At 43.3% G+C, this 18,528-nt stretch overlaps 1 protein-coding gene across 8 annotated transcripts in view; it reads left to right on the top strand.

Moving 5' to 3' along the window:
• APBA1 (amyloid beta precursor protein binding family A member 1) overlaps positions 1 to 18,528 on the top strand; it is a 180,450-nt gene that overhangs the window by 40,851 nt on the left and 121,071 nt on the right. The window lies entirely within an intron of this gene.

Genomic DNA, 18,528 nt, shown 5'->3' with positions numbered 1-18,528 from the left:
TATGTAACATGTGTCTGCTTACATTCTTATTAATTACCCTCTTTGGAAATGCTTGAAGAAATGCCCCACAGAGTGCATTAGTTATTTTCAGAGTAATGAATAGGTCATCAATGTGGTACATTGTAGAGGGTTTTGAATAGCAAAGAGACTGTGCTTTTAAAGCATCCAGAATTACTGAGGTGGAAATCTGCAAAGGAAAAACGCATTACCTACAATGATAATTCTAAATTTAGCTAAGAGTTTTCTATAAGCACTGTTTTTCCCCAGTGACCCCAGAATTGCAAAATTTAGGAACTTAGAGTCATGCATTAGTGGTTAATAAATCTAGAAGAGATTGGGTTGGCATTAATGGCTTAGGAGTATGCCCTAGGATAATTTAAAAGCTGAAAATCAAAATATTTCTCCTTTATTCAGGTTAAAAGCTTCTATTTCTATTCTTTTCTCTTTGGGAAATGTAGTTGAGTTCTAAAGAATGAATCCACATAGAGTAAATAGCAATCATTGCCAAGTACTTCTAAGAAATATGTTCCTACTTGGAGGGAGCTACATGTGATTTTTATATTTGATGTGTGTTGGGGGGGTGTCATGTAACTAATTTAGATCCTAGTGGTTTCTTGCTCCCCAGTTTACATCTTTTTTTTCCAGTTTACATAAGACCTAAAAATTGACTGGTAAATTATTAAAATCCAATAGCTAGCTTTAGCAGAACAAGAACCTTATCAAAGAGGACATTTTAGAACTTTCTCATTCTAGGTTTTCCAAAGAACATTCTCTTCTTGGCTAAACCTACAAAAATATGAAAGCAATACTTAATGAAACTTATTCTTTCAAGTCCCCAAGTGGGTACATAACTTTTTTTAGGCAACTAGGGTACCAGTTGGTGCTGTACACAATGGCACCCCCAAATCAATCAGTCAGTAGTACTTATTGAGCACCACTGTGTTCGGAGCTCTGTACTAAGTACTTGGGAAAGTACAGTTCAGTAGAGATGGTAGATGCGATCCCTGTCCACAAAACTATACAATCCGCCCCTCTAGATTGTAAACTAATTGTAGGCAGTGAATGTGTCTACCAACTCTTTTATCTTGTACTCTCCCGAGCACTTACTACATTGGAGAAGCAGTGTGGCTCAGTGAAAAGAGCGTGGGCTTCGGAATCAGAAGTCATGGGTTCGACTCCTGGCTCTGCCATTTGTCAGCTGTGTGACTGTGGGCAAGTCACTTAACTTCTCTGTGCCTCAGTTATCTCATCTGTAAAAAGGGGATTATCTGTGAGCCTCACGTGAGACAAACTGATTACCCTGTATCTGCCCCAGCACTTAGAACAGTGCTCTGCACATAGTAAGAGCTTAACAAATACCAACATTATTATTATTATTGCTTTGCATGCAGCGTTCACTAAATACGATTGGTCAAATGTGATTCCGGAGCTTACAGTCTACAGGGGGACGGACATTAAGTGCTTTTAAGTAAGGCTTTGAAGGTGGGGAGAGTGGTGGTCTGTTGGATGTGAAGGGGGAGGAGGTTCCAGGCCCAAGAGAGAACATGGGTAAGGGGTCAGTGGCAGGATTGTTGAGATCAAGGTACTGAGAGTAGGTTGGTGTTAGCGAAGTGAAGTGTGCGGGTTGGGTAGTAGTAGGAGATCATATATGTCAGCATGCAAATAATATAGAGATTATTTTTCTCATTTTTCTCCATGCCTCACTAAAGGCTGAGCTAGCCCTGAATTTAAAGGGGTACTTGCTCCCTTCTCGACTCAGTTGCAGTAAATGCATTAAGAGAAACCTAATGGCCTATCATACTAGTGGGTTTAAGGGCCCCAGAGAGTATAAACTAGTGGGTTGCAGTGCTAGATAGCCTGTGTACTGAGTAGCGATGATGGCGTTTCTGGTTGAGAACAATAGATGAGCTTTGCTTGTCGGAGTCATACTGGGGTTACAAGGAAGTAGACAGGCAGAGGTGCAGCACATTGAAAAGTACATGAGAAAATCTATTTCCTTGTAGGACCCATCTTTAGCTTGAAGTAACCTCAGCATAGTGCCGATGCTGTGCCATGATCCAGTCAATCAGTAGTATTTATTGAGCACTTACTATGTGCAGAACACTGTACTGAGCGCTTGGGAGAGTACAGTACAGAATTAGCAGAAGGTAGTTGCCTTGGAAGCACCACAGTGGCCTTTGCCGTTGACCTTAGCCAACGATTTTTCAGCTTTCCCTTTCCACTTTGCAGAAAACCCAAGGTAGAGGTCTTTACCACTGATGGCATAGCCCCAACAGGCAGAACTGGGACTAGATCCTAAGTCTCCTGATACTCAGAACAGTATTCTTTCACTGGACCAACAGCAGGAACTGAGTAGTCCATTTGTGCATTAATGTTAAAATTCACTGGTACCAATAGAACATACTTCAATCTGAGATGTTTAAAGGCATTTGTGTTTTGGTATATGCAGGAGTGTGTCACTCGACACTGGTTCATTTTAGTCTAATTCACACTTGCACAGGTTTGGGAGGGCGGTATACATCAAATTATTCTTTTACTATATAAAAGTGGGTTCATTTTGCCCAGATTTTTCCTTTTCTCAAAATCTCACCCCTCTCCATTGTTGAGAGACATACTTGTATATTTCTGATCTGTGGGATCGGTAATACTTTGCAAACACTTTCCTGACTCCTTGAGATGGGAAGAGGCATTCCAGGGCCTAAGGCTCAGCTTTTTGTCCCAGATTTTTAACCTAGATTTCCTTGTAAATTGTTAAAATTCCATTTTACTTTCTGCCATATGAATAAACGATTACCCTTTACTGAGGTTCTCCTGGGATGCAGGCTGGTTCTGTGTCAAACCCGATTCCAAAGACCTTGGGAAGCTCATGTTTGTTCCAGGCATTTTTCTACCTCTCTGACCTTTTTTTTAAATGGTATTTGTTCAGCGTTTCCTATGTGCCAGGCACTGTACTAAGCACTGGGGTAGATACAAACTCATCAGGTTGGACACTGATCAGTCCGTGTCCCACATAGGGCTCCCACTCTTAATCCCCATTTTCCAGATGAGGTAACTGAGGCACAAAGAAGTTAAGTGACTTGCCCAAGGACACACAGCAGACAAGTGGCATAGGCAGAATTAGAACCCAGATCCTACTGACTTCCAGGTCCATGCTCTATCCATTAGGCCACGCTGCTTCTCACCAGGGGTTTGTCATTGTACTGTTGGCTTGGAGAAGCCTCAACTGTAGACTGTGAGCTCACTGTGGGCAGGGAATGTGTCTGTTTATAGTTATATTGTTCTCTCCCAAGTGCTTAGTACAGTGCTTTGCCCTCAGTAAGCTCTCAATAAATACAACTGAACTGAACCAAATGGTGCAGGGAGCTGAATAGTGCTTGGTTACCATGTTATGCTTTGTATCAGTCAGTGCTCCAGGAATAAATGGTACTTCCTTGATGATTTCCTTTCTCTAGATTGTAAGTTTGTTAGGGGCCGGGAATGTGCCTGCTAATTCTCTTGCATCGTACTCTCCCAAGTGCTTAGTACAGCACTCTGCACAATAAAGCGTTCAATAAATACTATTGATTGACAAACCCAGAAGGAGGTATCCCTCTGAAATTACTGATAGCATTAGTAGACATCTCTTTCTGGAAGCCTCCAACACTAGAAATCTCCCTGTCAGCCTTATTCAGAGGAAGGCATTGAAGAAGGAATGGCAGCACCTGGTGACCTACAGTTTGAAGGAAAATGCCAATTTATGACAATTTAATGAAGAAAAGGAAAGGAAATACTTGCTTTGTAAATGCTGCTTTTAAACAAATGTGTTATTCTTTACAGATTTCTTTAGGAATAAGCAAATCTTTTGACAATGTGAAAATGAGCCTATTTGCTGATGAGTATAAATGTGTGTTTTGTAGAGCTGTTTCCTTTTTCCTGCCCAGACTGCCTTTCTGGATACCATAGCTTTCTTAGCCAAAATGTTGCATTACGGACCTTCTCATTTTCTTATTTATTACCAACCCAGGATCTGTTCCTTCTGGATTCTGCCTAGAAGCTGCAACTTATTGCTATAACCAGTTAAATCATCTTGCAGGGAGAAACAGGACATAAAGATGTGCTAGGCCTGATATTTCCATTGGTAAAACTCCAGTCATCCTGAGGAAAAATTTTATGGAGACTATCACTTAATAGCCAGATCTAATTCGAAATGAGCAAGAAAAAAGGCAATCTTTCTTAAGTTGGTTCAACTATAGGATGCGGCTTTCCCTGGAGACAAGCTGAGCTTTGTGCCCTCAAATGTTGGGTTGAAGACAATTTCAAGTTCTGTTTTATTAGCTTCCTTGTGAAAAATAAAACCCTGGAGGCTTCTTTACATATATATATAAATATATGTAAATATATACAATCCAGAGAACTCCAATAGCCCTTTAGTAATCACAGCGACCAAAAAAGGTGTTTTTACTGTGTTGCTATTGAGGGTTTTTGGTGAGGAGGAAAATGCTTTTATTATTTGTGTACCTCGCCATAACTTAAACTTCAGCCAATCACCTGTGGAAAAAATCAAAAGGACTAGGTTAGAATCCTTCTGCTCTGAGTCTTGAATGACAGTGCTGGTTTTGAACAGGTTTAATGTTTTTCAATCCCTCAATTCCACTTGCCTCCAGGAAAGCTCCATCTTATTTCTCCTACCAACACCTCAAACTCAATATGTCTAAATTGGAACTACTCATCTCTGCCCTGCTCCCCACACCCACTCCTCCTCCTAACTTTCCCAACTATATTGATAAAACCACCAGCCTCCCTGTCGCCGAAGCCTGCAACCTCATTGTTATACTAGACTCCTCGCTATCTTTCAATTCTCACATTCAATCTACTGCCAAATCCTGCCCAGTTCTTCCTTCACAGTGTCTCCCTGATCCATCCTTCCTCTCAGCCCAAATAGCTACTACCCTGGGAAAAGCTCGGGCTATTGCTCAGCTGCTGGCTTCTTTCCCCTTCTGGCCTCCGTCAGGATGAAATTAGGTGACCCTCGTGCATGGGTTTTCCTGGACTCCCTATTGGGGATATAGTTAGACTGGCCATGGTACCTGATCTGCTTTTGACAGGGTTCCAAGCCCCACTCTCCCCTCCAGGACAGTCAATCAATCAGTAGTATTCATTGAGCACTTACTGTGTGCAGAGCACTGCACTGACCACTTGAAAGAGTGCAATACAATAGAGTAGATAGACACAATTCCTGCCCACAAGGAGCTTACAGACTAGAGGGGAAGACAGACATTAAAATAAATTACAGATGGATGTGTACATAAGTTCTGTGGGGTGAATATCAGAATTCATAAGGGGTGCAGACCTAATAAATAGGTGACACAGAAGGGAGGACAGATAAGCCGTGATGGCTTAATCAGGGAAGACCTCTTGGAGGAGATATGATTTTAGTAGGGCTTTGAAGATGTGGAGAGTGGTAGTCTGTCAGATACGAAGGTGTAGGAGGGATAAAATTGAATGATTCCATCACCGGCATTGTTAGCCACAGTGTTGTCCAGTTCTGCCTAGAAAATTAACTGTTCCATGAGATGTCTGTAACAAATTGATTCCTTCATACTATTAGCTGAGGATTTTAGAATGTGAACTGTTAGAGGGTAGGGGCTGTGTCCTCACAATGGTATAATGCCCAGGGGAGCTGGGGCTGTATTGGAGAGGAGTACATGAAGGAGGTTCAAGGGGAAGAGGACTTCATGACTCCCTGCCCTCCACTTGCTTGCCAGCCACCTTTCAGCTTAGCATTGGGTGTGCAATACCAACACCTCCCTATACCAGCTTGGCAGAGGGACACCAATCCTGGAAGGTGATAGTGGTAAATAATGGTGGTTTTAGTTAAGCGTTCTGTCCCAGGCACAGTCCTAAGCATTTAGGGAGATACAAGGTGTTCAGATTGGACACAGTCCCTGTTCCATAAGCCAGCTGGTGGGCCAACAGAGAGTGTTCCTGGGACATCCAAAGACAAACAGGCCTGGAGACTGGGGCCTCCTCTTCATTACCTGTTACTTATGCCCCTGGATTCTACCCCTGGAGCAGCAATGTTCGCGGGAGTGACTCCCAGGGATTTCCTCCACTTCAGCCTCATGATAGCCACCAAGTTTCATTTGGATGGTGCAGGCCTAAAGCGAAAGAGGCCTCTAAGCTCTGCTGTTCTTGTGCAGCCCTGGACTTGAGCGCTCTCTCCCCCAACCCCTCCTTCAAGATGAGAGCTTCTCTGAGGGCAGTGTAGGTGCTTTCTCCTCAAGAAGAAGCTAGAAAAGCTGCCCAGACTTCTCCAGGGCATTATAAAATGAACAGGAAGTCTACTGGAGCAGTTTTTGGTCAGGGGATATCCCACGATGCTATCATCCTAATTTTTTTAAAAAAATGATAATGCCATAAAACCAGAGGCCTGAAAGGGCTCTTGAGAGGATACTTAGTCCACCCCATGGCTTTGGATAAAGTCACCCCTAAACAATCCCAGATGGGTGAATTTCAGAGAGCTTACGCAAACTTCCTTGGTAAAGCTCTGACTTCTTATGACTAAAATAAGCAACCACGACTGTACCCCAAGCCTGTTTCCTCCTCTTCTGCCTTCTTGGTAGAGGAGAAATATTAATTTATCTCTACTCTCTTGTGGACATCCATTGATGGCTGCTTCCTGTTTGGAGGCTGGCATTTTCAGGCTTCTAAAGCCCCTGACGTGATTTTCTTTGAAAGTAGGAAAGGAGCAATCCACTCTTCCTTTTGGTTGTATGTGGGTCAAGGAAACACCTTATTTGGGGGGACAAGCGTTGGCTAATATTTTTCAGCTCTCTGCATCAAGTCAGATGAATGCTTTCCATTTTCTTTGATGTGGTGGCCTCATTCATTTAGAGCAACGTGCTAGTGGGCCAGAAGGTTGGCTCATTGAAATTCATAGGACTAACAAGAAAATAATTAGCTTTGTACTAAGTCATTTTTAATGGGGAAAATGATCGTATTACTGTTGCAAAGAATAAACAAGAAATTAGGAAGGTAGTCCTGGCTGTAAATTAATGTGAGCCTGGAAGATGAAGCTGCCGTTGTTTTAAATTATACGTTGGTCTGTGGGCTCCACTAAGTCCTTTGGCAGGCTGGTTGTGGCTCCCAAGTGGACAGTACTGGTTAGGATAGTGAGAAATGGGCACTAGGTAATCCCATAGCACCATATTGTTCAATGCTGTCCTTCAAAAGTACGTAATAATAGTAACTGTGATGTTTAAGCGATTATTATGTGCTAGGCACTCTAGTAGGCATTCGGGTAGACATAAGGTAATCAGGTTGGACACAGTCCCTGTCCCACATGGGGCTCACAGTCTAAGTAGGAGGGAGAACAGAAGTCCCCTTTGCACAGATGAGGAAATGTGAGGCACAAGGGAAGTTAAGGGACTCACCTAGGGTCACACAGCAGGCAAATGGCAAAGCCGGGATTAGAACCCAGGTCCTCTTCCTCCCAGACCCACGTTCTCTCCTCTAGGTCTCGATGCTCAAGGGATAAAGTGGAAAGGGCTTCTAGAGGCAGTACCATATGTATATTTTATTTTCATGAGGTTAAAAAAAGTAGATTGCCTTCATTTGCATTTGGGTTAAAGCAACCAACCAGACTGTATCTTTTGTCACTCTCAGGGGACCTTCTCCCCTGCATTTAGGCCATCATTGTTCTTTGGTTCCAGTCCACAATCTGGCATCTTTGAATTCATTCATGCAGGATTGTTCACACTCATGCTGCTGAATTCTTTTAGGGTATTACAGTATTTGCATCGTGGGGACAAAATGTCTTCTCTGCCTCCCTGGGCTTATGTAATTTTGGTTTGTGTAAATGCCGGAACTCTATTTCTAGTTAAATATGTCAGGAAAGGAGTAGTTCAGTGAATTTAAATGTATTTCAGCTAGCATCGGTACATCAGTTAATCGCTGTAGCCGTTCCCACCATTTCAAACACTTCTGTTTTTACTAGTGAGTTGGCTGTCAGCAGTGTTTGTCATTGTAATTTCAAAGATTTTGAGGTTTCTTTTTTGAGAATAGTAACAAATGTTCTTTTCAAATATCATTGCAGGTAATGGGGCTAATAGGGTGAGCTACAGGAGAGTTTGCAGTATTAAGCTCCTCTGACTTCATCCTATTATGAGACCAAGCCAACAAAAGAATATGTTGGTTCTGTTTTTTTCCTAACCTAATGTCCTCCATTAGTGCTTTAATATCCAGACATAACTTGCTTTGTGGGATGGACAGAGTATATTATTGAAATGAAAAAGTGCCCTACAGCTGGTGCTTCAAAGTACCAGGGGAAACAAAATCAAATAGTTCCCTACCTCTTCCTGGGGACTTCTGTAGTATTAGATATTCAGAAAGTAGAGTATGCTGTTTAGCTTTGGGGAAAGGGAGTAATAGGGAATGGTGAGATTGTGAGAAAAGGGCAAAAATATATTGATTTTAGTTTACTTCAGAGTCCTGCAGACAGCAGTGTGTTTTTTCCTTTTCCCTCATGGGGCCCATTTGCCGATCTATAGCAGTCAGGGTCAGAGGAAGCAGGCAGAAGAGGGGCGCAGACCCTGCTCCACATTTTGTCTCTCCAACTGCATCCTGGTAGACCTCACCAACCAAGAGCCATATTTCCAGCAGGAAGCAAGGATGTCATGAGACAGAGAGTGACTGCATTTTGTACTCAAAGAACTCTCTTGCCTGGGCTGGGATTTTCACCTCGACTTCCTGACTCCCCTGCGCCCCGGGCAGAAACTCAAAAGCTGACTCGCTAGGCCTGCAGTAGCATTGGTGATGCAGAGTTGAGGGACCAGGCTAACTCTGCCCTGGAGTACACGTGATACTGCGGCATTGGGATGCCGTCTCTCTGAGTCCCCACAGAGCTCCAACCAGCTGAAGCCAATATTCCCCTTTTATCTCTGTAATGATAATAATGGTATTTGTTGAGCAATTATTATCTTTCAGGCACTGTACTAATCGCTGGGGTGGATACAAGCAAATTGGGTTGGACACAGTCCCTGTCTCACGTGGGGCTCACAATCTCAATCCCCATTTTCCAGGTGCTGTAACTGAGACACAGAGAAGTGAAGTGACTTGTCCAAGGTCACAGAGCAGACAAATGGTGAATCTGGGATTAGAACCCATGACCTTCTGATTCCCAGGCCCGTGCTCTATCCACTATGCCGTGCTGCTTCTCTAAATAATGTAAATTAATGATATGGGGGGGAAAATGGACTGTTCAGTTTTGAAGGCTACATTCCATTTGCAGTTTCCCATTTTTGACTTTTTAATTCTGCTCACCTGTGGGTGCACCTTGGCCCCGTTTCCTCCTTTACTTTCTCTTCCCCAGAGTTCTCTCTTCTCTCTATTGTTTTAGATTGGTTTGGTCTGCCTAGACTGTATAGACCCAAAGACCTACAGAGTGCTCTCTAACCTTCTGTGGGCCTGTGAGTCATTCATTCATTCAATCCTATTTATTAAGTGCTTACTGTGTGCAGAGCACTGTACTAAGCTCTTGGGAAAGTGCAATACAGCAGTAAAGAGTGACAGTCACTGCCCGCATCAAGCTCACAGTCTAGAGGGGGGAGTTCTGCTCCCACCAGGCCCTTAATAAGGGTAGTCATTGCAGTATTTGTTAAGCGCTTACTATGTGCCAAGCAATGTACTAAATGCTGGGGTAGGTAGAAGATAATGAGGTCAGATACCATCCCTGTCCCGTAGGCCTTTCTCTAGACTGTAAGTTTATTATGGGCAGGGGACATGTCTGCTAACTCGGTTGTATCATACGCTCCCAACCACTTAGTACAGTGCTCTGCACACAGTAAGCACCCAACAAATACTATTGATGATGATGCGGCTCGCGGTCTGATTTCTTGAACAGTTTCATCAGTGTCACTTGTGTGCTATCCTCAACATCTGGTAGCAGGACAAAACCACAAGCAACAAAGTCTTGGAACACAGTCAGCCCCAGTTCATTGTTGTATTTATTGAGCTCTTACTGTGTGCAGAACATTGTGCTAAGCTCTTGGGAGAGTACTGTTGAACAGTAAACAGACACTTTTCCTGCCCACGAGTTTACAGTCTAGAGACAAAGAGCTTAATCGTAGACTAGATTGATTGCAACCCAACTGCATCTCAGTAGCTTGGAACAACGGAGGGGAAAGGATGGGGGTGTCTAGACTGGTGAATAGCCTGGTGATTGCTCAGTCATCTGTTAATCAATCAGTCAATGGTATTTATTGAGCACTCACTCTTGGCAGACCACTCGGCTAAGTGCTTGAGAGACTGCATTGATGCAATAGAGTTGGGAGACTTTTTTTTCTGTTTCAGTTTCTCAGCTCCTTTCGTCATCTGTCTAGCAATCATCGCATGCCGTGATCTGTCATAACTCATCCCCTTTTTCCTTACCGAAACACTCCATGAAAAACATCCCCCGGTGTTTTCTTCTTCCTGTCTGGGAGCCTGACTTGATTTACCAGCTCCTTTGAGCCCAAGTGGGAGGATTTGTTTAGGAACAGCTTTATGAAATTATGTCCCATATACGTATATCAGAAGCATAAGTAATTGTAATACATTCAATTGAAAGTACCTCATGTTATTTATAGCGTTATTTATTAGACTCGACAAAAGAATGTAGTCACAATGCTGGCAGTGGCCTGCCTGTGTATTTTTCATTACAAAATAGAGTTAAATTTAGAAACTTGGAAAAACCCTCTTTGGGGGGGAGTGTTTCCAATGATATGGAGAATGCTGTAGTCTATTGCAGCCGAAACAAGAAGGGCCAGCAGATGATGGTGGTCTCCAGTCGATAACAATGGACGGGCCTTGTGCCATAATGTGCTGCTGGCTTGGGCAGTGCCACTTTCACTCCCTTGTTCCTGCCAGTTACGTTTCTCCTGGGGCACAGAGTGGAATAAGGCAAGTAAGCGGGCAAGGGAGAGCAGCACATTGTCAGGTGCCCACAAAGGTTTTGTAAATGCAGGACCCTTTACAGCCAAAGTACCGGAGTATTCTGACCCCTCCGGCAGCAACCTGGATTGTGGCCGTGCTCTTCACTGCCCACTTTAGCCAGCTGTTTTTCAGGGTTCCTGCTGGGCCGCCCCCCACATCGAAATGCCCAAGGTGGTTCTTTGGTCAGATACCTTTACTACTGATGGCATAGTCCCAGCAGGCAGAGCTAGGATTGGGACCCAGGTTTCCTGATTGCCAGAACTGCGCTCTTTCCATTGAACTCTAGACTGTAAGCTCCTGCTGGGCAAGAAACACGTCTACCGACTCTGTTGCATTGTACTCTCTCAAGCGCTTAGTACAGTGTTCTTTCTACAGCTCTCAATAAATACAGTTGATTGGACTGATTGATTGAACCAACAGCAGGACTCTTTAAAGGCCAAGTATCATTCATTCAATTCATTCAGTAGTATTTATTGAGTGCTTACTATGTGCAGAGCACTGTACTAAGCATTTGGAATATACAGTTCGGCAACAGATAGAGACAATCCCTGCCGAGTGACGGGCTTACAGTCTAATCGGGGGAGAAAATCGGGGGAGAAAAAGTCTAATCGGTATCAAATTGCTGAAAGAATCTGCAGTGAATCTTTCATCATCACAGTGAAATCTTTTTCGCACATCAAATCATCCCAAGTAACTTAAAATGCTCATAAGTGTATTTGATGGAGTTTGATCTGTAGGGTTTCTGGTCTTTCAGTAGGGCTCAGGTTGGGAACCTGAGCAAGGATGTGAAGTGGATCTAATCATTCATTCATTCATTCAATAGTATTTATTGAGCGCTTACTATGTGCAGAGCACTGTACCAAGCGCTTGGAATGTACAATTTGGCAACAGATAGAGACAATCCCTGCCCAATGATGGGCTCACAGTCTAATCAGGGGAGACAGACGGCAGAGCAAAACTGAACGAAACAAAAACAAGACAACATTATCACGGTAAATAGAATCAAGGGGATGTACACCTCATTAACAAAATAAATAGGATAATAAAAAATATATACAAATGAGCACAGTGCTGAGGGGAGGGGAAGAGAGGACAGGGAAGAGCAGAGAGAATGGTGGCTCAGCTGAGGGGAGGTGAAGGGGGAAGGGGGAGGAGGAGGGGGGAGGAGAGGGAAAAGGGGGGAGCTCAGTCTGGAAAGGCTTCTTGGAGGAGGTGAGCTCTCAGTAGGGCTTTGAAGAGGGGAAGAGAGTTAGTTTGGTGGAGGTGAGGAGGGAGGGCGTTTCAGGACAGCGGTAGGTCGTGGGCCAGAGGTCGACGGCGGGATAGGCGTGAACGGGGGACAGTGAGGAGGTGAGTGGCAGAGGAGCAGAGTGTACAGCAGAGTGGGCAGTAGAAAGAGAGAAGAGAAGTGAGGTAGGTGGGGGCCAGGTGATGGAGAGCCTTGAAGCCAAGAGTGAGGAGTTTTTGTTTTGTGCAGAGGTTGATAGGCAACCACTGGAGGTTTTTAAGAAGGGGAGTGACATGCCCAAAGCGTTTGTGTAGGAAGATGATCCGGGCAGTGGAATGAAGAATAGACTGGAGTGGGGAGAGACAGGAGGAAGGAAGATCCGAGAGAAGGCTGACACAATAATCCAGCCGGGATATTATGAGAGCCTGTACCAGCATGATAGCCATTTGGATGGAGAGGAAAGGGCAGATCTTGGCGATATTGTAAAGGTGAGACCGGGAAGATAATCGATTCTTGATTATCTGATTAGTCACATGTATAGAAGCATTGTTTGTTTTCCTCCAGCAACCTATGTTTTGGGCCATTTCACAGCCAGATGTCATCCTCCCCTCCCCATTGCCCCTACTCCCTCCCTCTGCTCTACCCCCTTACCCTCCCCACAGCACTTTTGTATATTTGTATATATTATTTATTGCTCTATTTTATTAATGATGTGTATATATCTTTGATTCTATTTATTTTGATGGAGTTGATACCTGACTACTTGTTTTGTTTTGCTGTCTGTCTCCCCCTTTTAGACTGTGAGCCCGTTGTCGGGCAGGGATTGTCTCTATCTGTTGCCAAATTGTGCATTCCAAGCGCTTAGTAAAGTGCTCTGCACACAGTAAGCGCTCAATAAATACGATTGAATGAATGAATGAGGACAGAAGCGGGGTTAGAAGATAAAACCTAAATCAATTTACTCTTTTTGAAAGTCACTCTGGCAAAAGGGTGGGTAGAGAAGGAGGTTGGAATTAGCTCTTGGATAAAATGAGGCATTTGGATAATCTGTGGATTTCTGCCATTCCCAGCTTCATTATCATGGTTAATCAAGAATTTACTGAATAAGAGAACTTTCGTTTCTGAATGAATGAACATCCTTGCATGTGACCGATTACCAGGAAAGGAGAGGGAAAGGCTCTCACTTTAAAGTATATATATAATACACATTATACTATGAACAGTATTTTAAATGAAACTGTTCATAAAAAATATAGAGTGCATACTCTTGATTTTATATAATATTGTGCACACACACATACAGGAAAGTCTATAATGCAACATGGTCTATTGGAAAGACTACAGGGGTATGAGTCAGGAGACCTGGGTTCCAATCCCACCTCTGGCACTGGGCTGCTGTGTGACTTTGGGCAAAGTCAAAACCTCAGTTTCCTCATCTGTATTGGAGATAACTCCTCTTTCTTCCTGCCTCACAGGGATGTTATGAGGCTACCGTTAGAAAAATATCGCAAAAGCATTTTGAAAAAATAAAGCTCTCCTCAAATACAGTATATTATTTTGAAGAGTAGCATCCCATAAAGAAATGGGCTTCAATTGCAGTGCCATTAATCAGTCGATGGCATTTAATGAGTGCTTACTGCTTAGCAAACACTATACTAAATGCTCGGGAGAATACAGTACAAGAGAGTTGGTTAGACATGCTCCCAGCCCACTGAAGATTAACTTCTGGGCTGAGATCCACTGGAATAGATCTCCAGTAATTTTAAGACTGGGTTAGACAGCTATCTGACTGGAATGGTTATGATCCAGTTTGTGATTTTTGGACTGGAGTCACAGAATTTGCGATACTGAATGAAGCTTAAAGTCTGCAAATCTGATATGCAAGGATGGAAAAAAAAACCTGTCAAAACAGGTTAATACCTTCATCAAAAACGTTTGATTGAATTCGACATCCAATTTTAGAAGAATTTTTAGGGATTTATGTAACGGAGTCATGTAGCTGTCACTGATGCATAGTTTATCCTCTTACTGCCTCTCCTCTCCAGAGAGCTGTGAGTGTGAATATGTATTTTGGTGAGGGACAGGTGATCGGAAAACCTCAGCTTCCTGCACTATCTTTCCTGTGACCACGGAATTGAATTTACTAAATAGAAGTGCAAAGTAACTAGAGTTTGAACCCTTTTCCGTTTGGTGATCTGATTTGTCTTTGGTTTGAAGTAGTTTTCTGAAAGCTGAATCTACCTCGTGCCTAAGAGGATACTGATAAGTTCGGTGCCCCAAATTTGATTTACTGTATTTCCGTGAACTTTATTGCAGTCCTAGTTAACAGACCAACATTCAGGGTATTTCTCCAGAACTGCAGGGATTCACTTTTCCTGCTGTTCCTGGCTGGTCATACAGTAGGCAGACAACAGTAAAATTTACTAGCAGAGCTATTCTTTGGGGATCTGGAGTTGGGTCATTTACACTTTCCCTGCCCATTACAAGGAAGTCCACAGGTTAGATAAAAGGAAGAGCATTGCAGCTGCTCCTGGTTATCAAAACAGAAGGTTAATTGTCTTTGTGAGCTTTGATGTCCTCTGCTCAAGGTGCAGTTGTTCCCTGAGAAGTTGTTAACAAGAAAGTCAGAGAGGCGATATTTGGTATTGGTTGAATAAAGTAGCTTAGCACTGGACTTTCAAAAATAATTAGAACAGCCAAAATTTGCATTAGCCTTCCTTAAACCACCTTTGCTAATGGCAACCCCCACCCCTTGCTCATATCACTAGATTCATATTAGTAGCACAGGTCTCTGCCTGCAGAAAATACAGAGTTCCCCAACAGATCAAGATTCTTATCTGCCTTAGTCCATAGGAGCCCATGGTCATGACCCAGTTGCTCGTCGAGCGGCATTCTTCATTTATTTTTATTTTTAGGGTGAGTTTGATGATGTAATGAACACCTCCGATCAGATGCGTTGTAATCGACAATATCTTTATTAGGTTGCATCCTGTTTTTCACCTCAGGTGCCCAAACCAGATCAATTTCTCTCATAATAATAATGATGGTAATAATAGCAATTCAACTTTTACATAGAGCCCTTCACAAGCTGGATCTTTTTACTGTGGGATGGTTAAGATCACGCTTGAGCTAGCCCACTTGCTTGTGTTTCAGTCTTCCTCTAGCTGATGGGAGTTGACAACTAGCAAGATGGCAGATGTGGCCCTTCCATGCTTGTATGAAAGACTTACACACGCATGAATGTTCCCGTGTACTCAACAAGACCCTGTCTCAACTGCCCATAGGACAACCTGGCACATATATCTTAACATGTATCAAACAGTCAATCAATGGCAGTTATTGAGTGCTTACCCTGTACAGAGCACTGTACTAAGTGCTTGAGAGAGTACGAGACAGTAGAGTTGGTAGACCTGATCTCTGCCCTCATGGTGTTTAAAAGCGAGTGGAGAAAACAGACGATTTGTCAGTAAATCAATTGGTGGAATTTTTGAGGGTTTACTTGGTGCAGGGGATTGTAAGAAGCAATTGGAAGATTGCATAGAGTAGAGTAAAAAGACAGGATCCCTGGGTCCTTAAAGATATTTCAGTCTCATAGTGGGTTGGGCTTCCTTGTTATTGACTGGGGTTTTGGCTTCAGTATGGATATAAACTCCTGGGGTTCAGCAGTAATAAATGTCAGTGGGCTGAGAAAAATTTTTTGAGTATTTGCAAGGTTGCTATTAATTGTATACTAAGGCTAAAAATATACTTTTGTATGTTTTGCTAGAGACTAAGCTTCAAAGGATGTGCCTTCTTTTCCTCTCTATTGTATTATACAAAATGAATTGTTTTGAGATTTTGAAAACCTTAATTTTAGAAATGACATAATAGAAATGGTTAAACTGCAATCATGGGTTATTCAAAAATGGATGAAATAAAGTTGACCTTTAAAATAATAAAATAGAATTTGTTGTTGCAGTTGCATTTTTGATATTAAAACATTAATCATTACAAATCAGAGAGGAGACTGGAAAAGTGTCAGATCTGAGAGCAGTGGAAGGAGGCGGAGGAGGAGGAGCAGCAGCAACAGCATTCAGTGAACACTCACTTGATGATGATGATGATATTTCTGAAGTGCTTACTATGTGCCAAACACTGTTCTAAGCTGGGGTAGATAGAAGGTAATCAGGTTGTCCCACGTGGGGCTCACAGTCTTAATCCCCGTTTTCCAGCTGAGGTAACTGAGGCACAGGGAAGTTAAGTGACTTGACTAGAGTCACACAGCTGACAAGTGGCGGAGCCGGGATTAGAACCCATGTCCTCTGACTCCCAAGCCCAGGCTCTTTCCACTAAGCCACGCTGCACTCACTTGGTATGTTGCAATGTACTTGGTGCTTGTGAAGTACAGAATATTGAAGTGGCCTGTATTGGTAGATGTATTGACCTACAGACTTGTGACTTTCTTTGCTCTTTGCCCCTCTCTCCATTTACTGCCCTGGCATTAGTGGCCCAGGACCTGAAGCAGCTGGCTTAATGGTGAGGCAAGTCTTAAGGTGACATCAGGATGTTGCAAAATAATAAGGATAAAATAATAATGATGATAATGATGATAGTGATACCTTAATTTCGTAGATCACTTTTATTCCCAAAGCATTTTCTTATTATTTGTCTGAGGTATGGAAAGGCAGGCATTATGATCCTCGTTTTACCGATGAGGAAACTGAAGCACATAGAGGTTAAGTGGCTTATCCAAGGTCACACAGTAGGTCACTGAAGAGCTGAGACTAGAGCCCAGGTCCTCCAACTCCAAAGCCCATGCACAATCATGGGTAATAGGATGGTCATTTCAGAGGAGTCAGCTTCTGACTCCATATGATGCTGCTTCTGGATTCTGCTCCCTACTGGGGCCCAGTGCTCTTCTGGGCTCAAGGGAAATGAACAGCTGTGGCAGGGTCTCTGGGCCCGGCCTGGAGTGGTCTCCGGAAGCACAAACTACAGATCATTAGCCGTAGCGCTGCTCTAGGGACTAGAAAAGACTCCATGGCCATCTCAGTACCTTTAGGCCAGCAAGGGGACTGTGGGTATTGCCTTTTTACCTTGTGCTATCCTCCCCTCCCCGAGAGTCTGGGTTTTTTTTTTTTTATGGTGTTTGTTAAGTGCCAGGTACTGTGCCAAGTGCTTGGGAGTGTATGGTATAACAGAGTCGGTAGACATGTTCCATGCCCACAACGAGCTACTATCTCATCACCAACCTCTCGTTCGCATCCTGCCTCTGGCATGGAATGTCCTCCCTCATAATAATAATAATAATAATAATGGTGGTATTTGTTAAGCATTTACAATGTGCAAAGCACTGTTCTAAGCGCTGGGGGGATACAAGGTGATCGGGTTGTTCCACATGGAGCTCACAGCTTTAATCCCCTTTTTACAGATGAGGTAACTGAGGCACAGAGAAGTTAAGTGGCTTGCCCAAAGTCACACAGCTGGCAAGTGGCGTAGCCGGGATTAGAACCCACGACCTCTGACTCTCAAGCCCGGGTTCTTTCCACTGAGCCACGCTGCTTCTCTTCGTACCCCACAGACGATCACTGTGTCCACCTTCAAAGCCTTATTAAAAGCACATCTCCTACCAGAGGCTTGCTCGACTAAGCTCTCATTTCCAGCTTACAGGCTCTGTTTGGGTATGGTATAGAATGTATGATAATGCTTGGAAGCTATTGTAAACATCCTCTGGGGACTAATCAGTCAGTCATATTTATTGAGTACTTACTGCGTGCAGAGCATCGTACTAAGTGCTTGGGAGAGGACAGTGTAACAGTTGATAGACATGTTCCCTGCTCTCAGTGAGCTTCCAGTCCATCCCGCCACTCACACTGTTCCCCCAGCTTGAAACTCCCTCCCTCCCTAAATCAGATAGACCAAAGCCTTCCCCACATTCAGAGCCCTGCCAACATGTCACCTCCTCCAGCAAATCTTGTCCTTTGCCCTTTTGTGCATATTTATTTACATAGTCTATTCTTTGAGCACTTCATCCTCTCATTTGCAATTCATTTTATGTCTGTGTCCCCTATTAAATTGTAATTGCCTTGTGTCTGGTCTTCTGTCTCTGTTCTCCGAAGATCTTAGTGTAGTACTCTGCACATAGTAAACACCATTAATTGTTTGATTCCTGAGTGAGTGTTGAGCAGGACCAAAGAATATGAGCTGGGGTGTAGTAGAAGAGAGTGGGTAAGGTAACAAAGAGAAAGCTAATGAAGTGGCCAATGGCCACTTAAGGCTACTGGTCAAGGCAGTGCTCAAGAATTTCTATTGGTGTGAAGACAAATTGGTGTGTTTTGAGGAGTGGAGAGATGCATGACAAATGATATTTT

The sequence above is a fragment of the Ornithorhynchus anatinus genome, chromosome X5, assembly GCF_004115215.2.
Source record: "Ornithorhynchus anatinus isolate Pmale09 chromosome X5, mOrnAna1.pri.v4, whole genome shotgun sequence".
In the NCBI taxonomy this organism is placed as follows: Eukaryota; Metazoa; Chordata; class Mammalia; order Monotremata; family Ornithorhynchidae; genus Ornithorhynchus; species Ornithorhynchus anatinus.
Note: the sequence above shows the minus strand (reverse complement) of the source record. Positions and strands in the feature narration are given on the sequence as shown.